The sequence below is a fragment of the Talpa occidentalis genome, unplaced genomic scaffold (genome assembly GCF_014898055.3).
Source record: "Talpa occidentalis isolate TD23 unplaced genomic scaffold, MPIMG_talOcc4v2.1 talOcc4.10, whole genome shotgun sequence".
Classification (NCBI taxonomy): domain Eukaryota; kingdom Metazoa; phylum Chordata; class Mammalia; order Eulipotyphla; family Talpidae; genus Talpa; species Talpa occidentalis.
This window is the reverse complement of record NW_023600993.1, coordinates 56,653,852-56,664,368: the sequence shown is the minus strand read 5'-3', so window position 1 is coordinate 56,664,368 and position 10,517 is coordinate 56,653,852. Positions and strand designations below refer to the sequence as shown.

Sequence of the window (10,517 nt, the reverse complement as noted above, 5' to 3'; positions counted from 1 at the left end):
AATCAGTCCTGAAAAAGAGGCTCATTTAGATCCAGTGGAACTAGAGTTGAATATGCTTCTTTGAATAACCATAAAACTCCATGCAAACATCCATTTCAGCCAGAGCTATTTATTACAGCTAGTATTCAATGCTTTTTGGGTGAGAGACTGATTTTTCTGTTCTCATTGTTAGGAGCTCTGGGAAATCTTCTGCATCTGTTCCCACCCCTGGTCCTTAAACACAACCTGCTTTAAAACAAAGAGAGACTCTGAGAGCCACAGAGAGCTTTATCTGCCCAAAATACTGGCTATTCTTGCCTTACCCTGTGATTCTGGCTCCACTGAGTTCTCATTGTTACCATAGCCTGTCTACCTGGCCTCATTATAGGGTGTTTTTCTCGAGCATTCCATCTGCCTGCCTCTCTTCACACATTGCACTCTCATCTTCAGTATTCTTGATTAGGGAAGCTCATATGATTTCTTCTCACCACATGCAGTCCTGTGGGGAGCTCTTTCCATGGAGCTATTAGTACCCCCCTCCCAATATTTCCCATGTTAACTTAGAGCTCTTCTATAAAATTCATCACATGGTATTATCACAATAAACTTTCAATAAATGGTTGGTGAATAATAGTTTTGAGTGGCAACATTCCACTAAGGACTTGCCCAAATTTCTTTTGGGAGCATATGGCTTAGAGAATTTCCATGAGAATGGATCTTCACTGTGGGTCACTGGATAAGATCTGCCCAAGGGATCTCACTTGTCAGGGATTCATTTTGTAATGAAATGTTGGCTTTATTCCTGAAGGAAAACATTTCAAGCTGATACAAAGTGAGCTTTGAGAAAGAATAGGGGAAAATTAAGATCTTCTGGAGACTGCTTAGTTGGCTTCCTCCTGTCCCCATGACCACTGCTGCAGCAGAAGTAATCTTGTGAACTGGTTTACTTTTGGTCATTCTTGTTTCCTCTGCAATCAAGTTAGCATGACATACACAGTCAGGATTTGGAATATAAATCCACACCATCAAATACCAGATTGAAACCTTTTAACTACCTGTACACATAACACCTACAGTGAAATCCAAACTTCCAATTGCAAGCCACATGTGCTGAAGCCCTGGCCTCAGCCACAGCATTCACCTCTCCACTCACTCAATGCCGTCTCAGGTCCTCAGAGTGTCCCAAATTTCCTTGTTTGAACATCACACATAATTTGCTACCTAGATCCCTCTTTCCTATGATTCCCACTATGTTTTCTACCCATCTATGTCACCTCCTCCAGGAAATTCCCAAGCATCCATCTGCTCTCATAGTCTGCTCATAGCTTTGCATTGCTTTACTATAAAGTGCCAAGTATATGAATAAATATAAGTATAAATTCTGGATATTGCATTTGTTTATAGCTATAAAGCTACGAGGCAAACCATAAACCCCAGTTCCAGCATGGCAGGTTCCAGGGTTCTTTTTTTTTTCTTTTAAAGATTTGTTTATTTATGTGTACAAGAACTGGAGTACAGGTCAGAGGTGTGGGGGGAGGTGAGAGGATTCACCATAAACAGAGTGGAGAACAGAATGGGCAGACTGACTGAAATACACTACTGAGGGGAGCAGCGGGTGACACAGGAGAGGTCTGCTGTGCCACATGGTTATCTCCCTGCATGGAACTCACGCTGCAGTGGCTGCAGACAGCATCACAGGTTGTGTCTTAACCTTATGCCACCAGGGAGGCCCTCCAGGTTTCTTTTCTTGAAGGATAAGTATTTCAAACTCAAGTACAGTATTTATTTGGTAAAGAAGTATTGAATAAATGAATGACTTTATTGATGAAATTCATTGTGAATGACTAGTTTCAACTTCACATCATGCAATTTCAAATGTGTGTTAACATTCCAGCATTGGCACAGGAATTCAGTTAGAAATGAATACAAAAGAAATGTCTAATCATGCATTTGGAAAAGGGATTTCAGGACCAGCAAGGTGAGAACCTCTACTGACAAAGATTAAATGAAAAGATTCCAGAGGCCTTTCTCATGGCCCAAGGGATTAAATGTGAAGCTGTCCACAGCCTCTGCAGCATGAGTTAGATCCCTGCCTGCCAGGAGCAAACCACATGGCGCAGCAGACCTCTCCTGTCTACCCTGCTGCTCCCCTCAGCAGTGTCCGGCAGTCAATCTGCCTGTTCTGTTCCCAACTCTGTCTCTGGTGAATCCTCTCACCCCCCATACCTCTGGCTTGTGTCCTAGTTCTTATATGCATAAATAAATAAATCTTAAAAAAAAAAAAGATTCCATATTTGCACTTCTATCTGAAACTTCTTTTTAAAAAAACTACTTAAAATATATACAGCACTGTTTCTAAAGACTATAGACACTGGGATGACCCCTGAGAAAGGAAAAATGGAAGAGGTTGTCCCAACAATTTTCTCAGATAATCACCAGGCTATGGTACAGGTGCCAGAAGAATAGTCCCAAGGGGGAGCCTGGTCTCTCTGGGAGAAAGATGGAGTTGGGGGTCTAGGAAGGCTCTGGCAGCTGGGAGAGAGAGAGAGTGAGAGAGAGAGAGAGAGAACACCCTGCAAGTTCCCAGCTAACACAGAGTAGCCCTGCAGGTTATGAATTTGCAGGAGGCCAGAGAAGGACGACCTGGAAGATGGGGATGGTCTGTCTTGGGGGCTCACCCAGAGAGCGAATACTTCATTTCCACCACTTATGTGAATAGCACCCACCTTGATTCTAAGGGCATCATGTACAGTGTTCAGACATGTTTTCCCCTGTTAATGAGGAAAGCAAATATTAGTTGTTATCCTTCTAATATAGCAAGACTTATAAAGGTCAAATTATTCCAGAGCAATTTTAACCATGTCCTAGCAGAAGGCTCAGATTTCTATGGAAATATCAGTACAGAGTAAAATTTTCAGCCCTGACATCTAGTCATATATGTTAGGCAAGAAAAGAAGTGGGGGGGGGGCAGAAATCACTCATTGAAACTTACTCAGGGGTGCCTGAGTTTATATGTACCTGTATTTATATGTTCCAGAACAGAGGGAATATTGAAGGGAGATATAAAAAGTTTCCATCTAATTTCTACAGGTAAAAATGGCATCATTCCAGATAAAAAAGATATGCATGGCACATCTGGCAAATTATTGCAGAAAAAAATAAGTCTAAAGACAGTGGTGGAAATGATATGTTGTAAATTACAAAAAAGAAGACCGAATAAAAACTATCAAGCTTTAATGAGCTGTGGGACATTAGGTTTAATAATACACTTATGATTTCCAAAGAATGGAAGTGAACAGAAAAGTATTTGGAGAAATAATGATCTAAATGATATCTGTAACCCCTGACACAATTGGTTCAACAACCTCGAATACAAAAACCCTGAAGGAAACTAGAATAAAGAGCATCATAATGTAGCTGCTCAAAGCCAGTGTTAAAGAATATCTTAACAACAGCTGGACAGAAAAGAAATGTATATACAAAGACAAGTCAGATGGCAGCAGATTCCTGGTCAGAGGGGAATGGAGTTCTCCTGCAGTCCAACTTTGTTTTCCTTTTAAAAAAAAAAAATATTTGTTTATGCATACAAGAACTGGGGTACAGGCCAGAAGTTTAGGGGATGAGAGGATTCACCTGAGACAGAGTGGGAAACAAACAGGCAGATCTACTGAAATACACTGCTGAGGGGAGCAGCAGGCAAGACAGGAGAGGCCTGCTGCGCCATGTGGGTCACCTCCCTGGCAGAAGATGGAACTCATGCTGCAGTGGCTACGGATAGCTTCATAGGTTGGATCTTAACCCTTTGCACCACCAGGGAGGCTCTCAACTTTGTTTTCTACACTAGGGGATGAGTTCAGGTTCTCTCACGGTTTCCCCGGTAGCTTCTACCTTTGTTTCTGCCACAAACACAGACCTCTCTGACAAGCCCCATTTAGCAGGACCATCGACCTTTCTATTGAAGCAGGGTCCTTGAAACAAGGTCCCTAAAATATTAAACCCAGCTCTGCTGAGGAGAATCTAGTGCATTTTCCTTTGTGCTCCCTGAGTTCCTTGGAGCCCTCCAGCCCAGGAGCTGGTCCTGACCTCAATGCATTTCCAGTCTGGGTAGGGACTGAGTTTTTCACTTTTCTATCAGACTCCAGGATAGACTTAAGAATGGACCAATTTGACTGGAGCTTGACTACCACCAAACAAACAGCTGGGATTTGAGTCCCCTCCCCCAAGTTCCTAGTGTTTCCAGCTGATGTAGTTCCTTCCCCTTCCACCCCTCACTTTGGCAGTTATGCAAATATAAGATTAAAACCTTCACATCTGATTGGAGCTCCCATGGAAGTTATGCAAATATAGGATAGAAAAACCATCCAATCTGTTTGGATCTCCCATGGTTGCTAATCAACCACAGGGCCAATTAGGGTCAAAAGGTGGGCACCCTGGAGACTATTTAAGTCAGGTTCCAATCAGCTTGAAGGATGCTGGTGGTGGGGGAGCTTGAAGAGGATTTGTGTGGAGCTTGGAGAAAGACTTGAGTAGGACTTAAAGAGGCAGTTGGAAGAGCAGTCAGATTTTTCAGGAAACTGAAACTGAACCCTCTTTCCTGGTACCACACCTTCCTGCACCTGACCTCTAACCTTGTCTGCTGAATGACACCATTGCCTCTGTGCTACTTGCCCCAAGAAGAGCAAGTTGCTGTTGGCTTTATGCCCAGCCTCTCTGAGACCTATAACACTGGTCTCTGCCTCTGACACATCCAGCACCACCCCTGATGCTGTTACCCTTGGTCCCAGTGGGTCCAGTGTCCAGTGCTGCTCTGCCCAACCTTCACAATTGCTGTTGCTAACTGCTGTAATGTCACCTCTGTTGAGACCTTCAAGACCTTTGTGACCTGAAAACTTCATGACTTTCAAGAACTTTGTGACCTTCAAAACACTGTTAACTGTCTCTGTCCTTTCACTAATACTTTCCTCTCTCCAATCTTCTCTCCCAACTTCTCTCTCTCCTTTGTAAATAAACCCTTCAGCCTGAGTCAATATGTATTCAGTTATGTTCAAGGACTACCAAAGTTACAGTCATCTCTGTATTATGAAAGAACCTGGATTCAGTCTCCCCTCAGTCCAGCTATAAACTGTCCTGAAACTGCCCTGAAACTGCAGTTGAAAGTGCACAGATGAGAACCCACCAACCATAACATTTGGGCTTGCACAGAAACAAGATGGCCCCAGGAGAGGAGACTGGGCTCCTGGCAGTTATGGAACATGACTTAAAAGGATCATGGAGCTGTCACAGAGAGAGACATATTCAGCCCCTCAGAACCATGCCAGGGAATTTGTCACCAGCTCCTCTCTTCTCCTGATTATTCCCTCTACTCTCCCAGCTACTGGGGCAGGGGAAAAGGAGGATTACAACCATCTTCACATGATGTCTTCAGAACCACAGTTGGTTCAGGGCAAAGGACACAGAGTATTGTCCCACACCAATGCTCTACAATTTGAGATTCCAGAGAGTAATCAACAGATCCATATTCAAGTTTTAATACAACCATGGTGAATAATGACTTGAATGTGATATTTCCAAAACATTTTTAATGATTTTTTTAAAAAATCAAATGAATGACTAACTGATAAAAATATATGCTAGTCTATAATATATGATTCAAATAGTATTTCTTTGCTAGGAGAACACAAACCATAGACAGATGAACCAATCTTTAGATTTTTGTTCTCTTGCAATTGGTTATCAGACCTGAGAATCTTCTTTTTTTTCCACTTTGGAAAATTTCTAAATAAGTTGCCAGATGATTAAGAAACTAGGATGAATGTAGTAATCCTCATAAATTCTTACCTATTAAATAAATTAAATCAGCATGAGCCAGAAAGAGAGAATGGGATTCTGTTGCCTCCTCTAGCATTTCCATTTGTCAGTTCTAGTTCTCAACAGTCTCAGCTGAAATTCTGTTCTCAGTTGGAGTGCCAAGCAGCCTGAGGTATTGTTAAGATTCTCTGGTATACTAGGAGGGAGAACTGGAAATTCCAAAGGAATGCCTCTTCTCAATATTTCTGGTCTAGTTTATAGACTTCTTGACAGAAATTTTGAACCTAATATATTCAGCAGAACTGTTAGTGGTGAGGAGTCTGGTGGAAGCACTTGTCACCAGTCTGGGCTCACACCAACATCTGCATCTAGTGTCAGTGTGTGTCCCTGCTAAGTCAGCACTGCCTCACCCAACAGATCTTTGTAGCACCCCCACCACCACCACCACCATTAGGATCAGGAGAGATCTGCAATATGTGGGTCACAGCAACAGCCTGGAGCTGTTTCCCAGCAGAGAAATGGAAGGGATAGGCAACATTTGTTGACCTCAAAAAAGACTAAGGTAAGCTTAAAAACCAGTGTCCCCAAAAGCTCCTCAGGCTCAAGTCTCTTCTTCCTCTCTTTGGTGATGCTGAGATGCCTGGTCTGCAAGTAGAGTCCAACCTTGGTATGTCTATTGGATGTAGCTGGGAAAGAAGCAAAGAACTAACCTTTATTGTGCTTCTATTTGATTCTGGGTGTGTTGTATAGGCCATCTTTTTTTATCCTTACACCATAAATGAGGCAATGCATGTGACCCTTATTTGTATGAAAACAAATATGTATTCAGTTAAGTTAAAGGACTACCAAAGTTACAGTCATCTTCTGTATTATGAAAGAATCTGGATTCAACTCCCCTCAGTCCAGCTAGAAAGTCAGGTTCTGTTTCTAACTTTTTTTTTAAAGATAGATTTATTTATTTATTTATTTATTTATTTATTTATTTATTTATTTATTTATTTATTTATTTATACAAGTACTGGGTACAGTCAGAAGTGCAGGAGGGTGAGAGAATTCACCAGAGCAGAGCGGGGAACAGAGCAGGCAGACTGATGAAATACACTGCTGAGGGGAGCAACAGGCATGGCAGGAGAGGTCTGCGTGCCTTGTGGGACCCACGACAGCAGCTGGGGATCAAACTGGCGCTGCAGAGGCTGCGGGCAGCTTTGCAGCCCAGCACTCAACAGCTGCGCCACTAGGGGAGGCCCTGTTTCTAGCGTTAAGGGCTACTAAGGAGTTAGAGAATTTCCTTGCTTCAAATAAAAGTTGATAGAAGATAAATACATAAAAATGTTGAAGGTTGTCATAGGGTAAAACTATACATCTATCTCTCAAAATATCCCTGATAATTCCAGGGAACCTTAGGGATCCCACAACACAGGTTCTGAACCATTTTACTCTCCTCATCATGACATTCAGGACAATCTTTGGGACTGAGTTGACCTTGACATTGAACAAGAGAATGAATGGTCTATCCTCAACTAGAGTCTCCGATCTACCCACCTGTCCAGTCCCCACCCCACATACCTAGATCTGCTTTGTTCCACCATGTCAGCTTTGCTGTCAACCTTGAAACTAAGTCAGTGATAAGACTATCTTTGTCCTGAGTGTGCCAGCAGGTTGGCAGCCTGTCCAGTGTGGCATCCCACAGATGCTTGCTATTGGGTTACTCCAGGACAAAGTGAAAGCTAACTGAATCTCTGAATACTAGCTCTTGGGTTACCTTCTAGATTGCTGGTGTTCTGTTAGACCTATTAGATCATGCACAATAAAGTGTGGCTATTCTCTGCTCCCAACACCACTTCTGCAGACAACTCTGTCATGGTGTCATCATCCCTCTCTGTCTCGTTCTACTGAAGCAGCCCAGCTCTCAAAAGCTTGGCTGGGGGCAGGACAGCATCCACATACACTTCATTGAGTCTCCTCTTTCAGGCCGCACCCACAAGAGGTATTTCCGAGAGTGGAGCTGTGCCATCTTGTGTCTTCTGGCTCTCTGTGTCTCTTGAGGAGGAAGGACCTATGATAAAGGAGGATGATGGAGACCTTCTTGTAAATAAACTTTGGGAGCCTTGTTGTAACTTGTTGCTCCAACTAAGGGGTGGGGAAAGGTGAGGGGAAAGACTGAAAGGACTTGAATAAACCCATATGTACCATAAAGACTGAAACTCAAGAAAAGCACCCAGGGCTAACCCTGACTTCATTCCTCACATTGCATTCCTGGGCAGACATAAAACAAACACGGAGACTGGTTCAATGTGTGCATTCCAGAACATAAAATAAGGGGCCCTCCATACCTGAAGTGATGATATAAATTACCTGATGAACTCAAGGGGACGTGTCTATTAAAACAACGATAACAGCTGATTGTGGGAACTGCCCACCACCTGTCATGCATGAAGGAATGTGGCCTCACCTTTACATGCAGCTCTGCGAGGGGTAGCAGGGTATCCATTTTCCAGGGATAGTGTAAGGAACTCCTAGAAACTGGGTGCAGTGCTAAGAACTGTGCTTGGATCTCTCACCTCTGACAGTATTGAGACATGCCTGTAACTCTTGTACCTTCATGTAAGAGAACACCTCACTCTGCTGATGTTGCCCTTCCATATACACTAGCTACATGCACCTCCCCATACCTCTACCCCATGTAGTACCCTAAAACTCTGCTTACCATTAGGTTTCAGCAGAAATCCACCCTCAACCACCTATTCTCTAGAATGTGTGATTGAATATGTCGTTTTCCAACAGTCATTTCTTTGGCAATGTGTTCAGTAACCCCTTGAAAAATAACAACTCAGATATGACCCTAATTGGCTATAATTTCCTGTAGTGTAGAGCTGACTGATGAAAGGCCATGTTGAATTGGAGAGAATGCTCAATATCAACCCCCAGACCTAGCAGGCAGCAGGGATGCCACAAGCCCTTGCAGACAAACTTGTTAAGCCTGTCCCAGGTGAGACATCCATGCTGAGTTACCAAGGCAACTACTGCATTACAGTCAGACCATGCCCACCTCCAACCTCCGAGGGTCTCCCACCCAGATCCACAAGGTTTCTCTCGTAAGCCTGAAAAATGTGCAAATCCACTACACTGTTCTTGGCAGCTCAGATACTTTTGTGATGGTAAAGACAAAGCACTATGATGATTATAATGGGTTAGTAGCTGGTATTGTTTGTTTTTTTTTAAAGATTTATTTATTTATACAAGCACTGGGTACAGTCAGAAGTGCAGGAGGGTGAGAGAATTCACCAGAGACAGAACGGAGAGCAGAACAGGCAGACTGACGAAGTACACTGCTGAGGGGAGCAGTGGGTGGCAGGAGAGGTCTGCGCACCATGTGTGACCCTCACCCGGTGGCCAAGGATCGAACCAGTGTTGCAGAGGCTGCCGGCAGCTTCGCAACCCAGAGCTCAACCGCTGTGCCACTGGGGAGGCCCCAGTAGCTGGTATTGTTTTATGCTAACAAATAACTTCTCTTTAGCAAACTTCCTCCTTCTTCATGGAAGATCATCTAGCGGGAAGTGAATTAAATGAAACCACTCATTCCCCAGTTTTCTAAAAGTGCTTAACACATTCCTAATGTAAGGCACTCAGGCCACAACAATTATTTTCCCTTATCCCAAAATGGCATGGAAGATTCTTTTCAAGGAAACTGATACTAGTTACCCATTTACTCAGCAGTCCTCTGTTCTTTGTAATTTACTCATTCCATAGTAAGGTTGCCAGCAAAGATCTCTGAGAAGGTGACTAAAGAAATCAAACTGATCATCCTCCTAAATTCAGTGAAGATTGCATAACAGGACTTTCTCTGGGTTCTGGGAATGCAGAGATGAGGGATATAGTGTCCCTAACCAGTTTGCTCACAACCCAGGAGAGCAGACATACAAACACCAATTTATGCTCTGTAACAGAAATCTGATTCATTCTGTTACAAAGCCCACACTGTCTTATAAAATAGGTTATATTGTTATCAAGATCATGCAAACATAAAAATTCACCAATTAAAAGGAAGTAGAGGGTATTATCTCAGGTAAGCAGAACTAGCAGTTATAGTAGGCCAACATTGATATTTTAATAAGGATGATAGTGTACTATGGGTTGTCCTGTATAAATAGTTTTAAGTACACCATTTTATCTAGTCTCCAAAATACCCCTATGAGTTACATACTCTAGTTACTTTAAGTGATGCCACAATTTCGAGAGTTTAAGAAGCATTGCCAGTTTTAAGAGTTGATAAGGAAAAGGTGGATTTCACAGCCAGGCTTAAGACTCAGGAGTGGCATGACTTTGAGGTCCTTCTGATGAGTGAGCTTTCTGCCCTCATCCTGGGACAAAGGAATGACCCAGGAGTTGAAAATATTGGAATGCCACGCATCTTAGCAGCTCCATGTTTCAAGAATAAATAAATCATGAACAGGTGGGATTGTCTCTGCATCTGAAAACTTGGCATTTAACCTAAGTCCCACACAGTGTACCACATGTTTAAAAGGAAATGTTCACATATAATCAGAGATAGAATGCCGTTCTCGCCAAAGAAATGCATCCTAATTAGAGATCTCCCTTGTCAAGCTAGTGGGCTTTCTATTTGGAAATTGGATTGTCACATCACCAATTAATGCCAGAAATAGAAAACTAAGAAGTGTCTGCACAGTATACCAAATAATATGGAAGGTTTTGAAAAAACTTCTAACTAC

At 42.7% G+C, this 10,517-nt stretch overlaps 1 long non-coding RNA gene across 1 annotated transcript; it reads right to left on the bottom strand.

Annotated features, from left to right (window-relative positions):
* Positions 1 to 818: 818 nt before the first annotated feature.
* Positions 819 to 4,808, bottom strand: LOC119253227 (uncharacterized). The gene is made up of 3 exons (XR_005127013.2): positions 4,752 to 4,808; positions 2,706 to 2,750; positions 819 to 947 (listed from the first exon to the last, which is right to left on the bottom strand). It is a non-coding gene; the product is annotated as an uncharacterized LOC119253227 (long non-coding RNA).
* Positions 4,809 to 10,517: the final 5,709 nt, after the last annotated feature.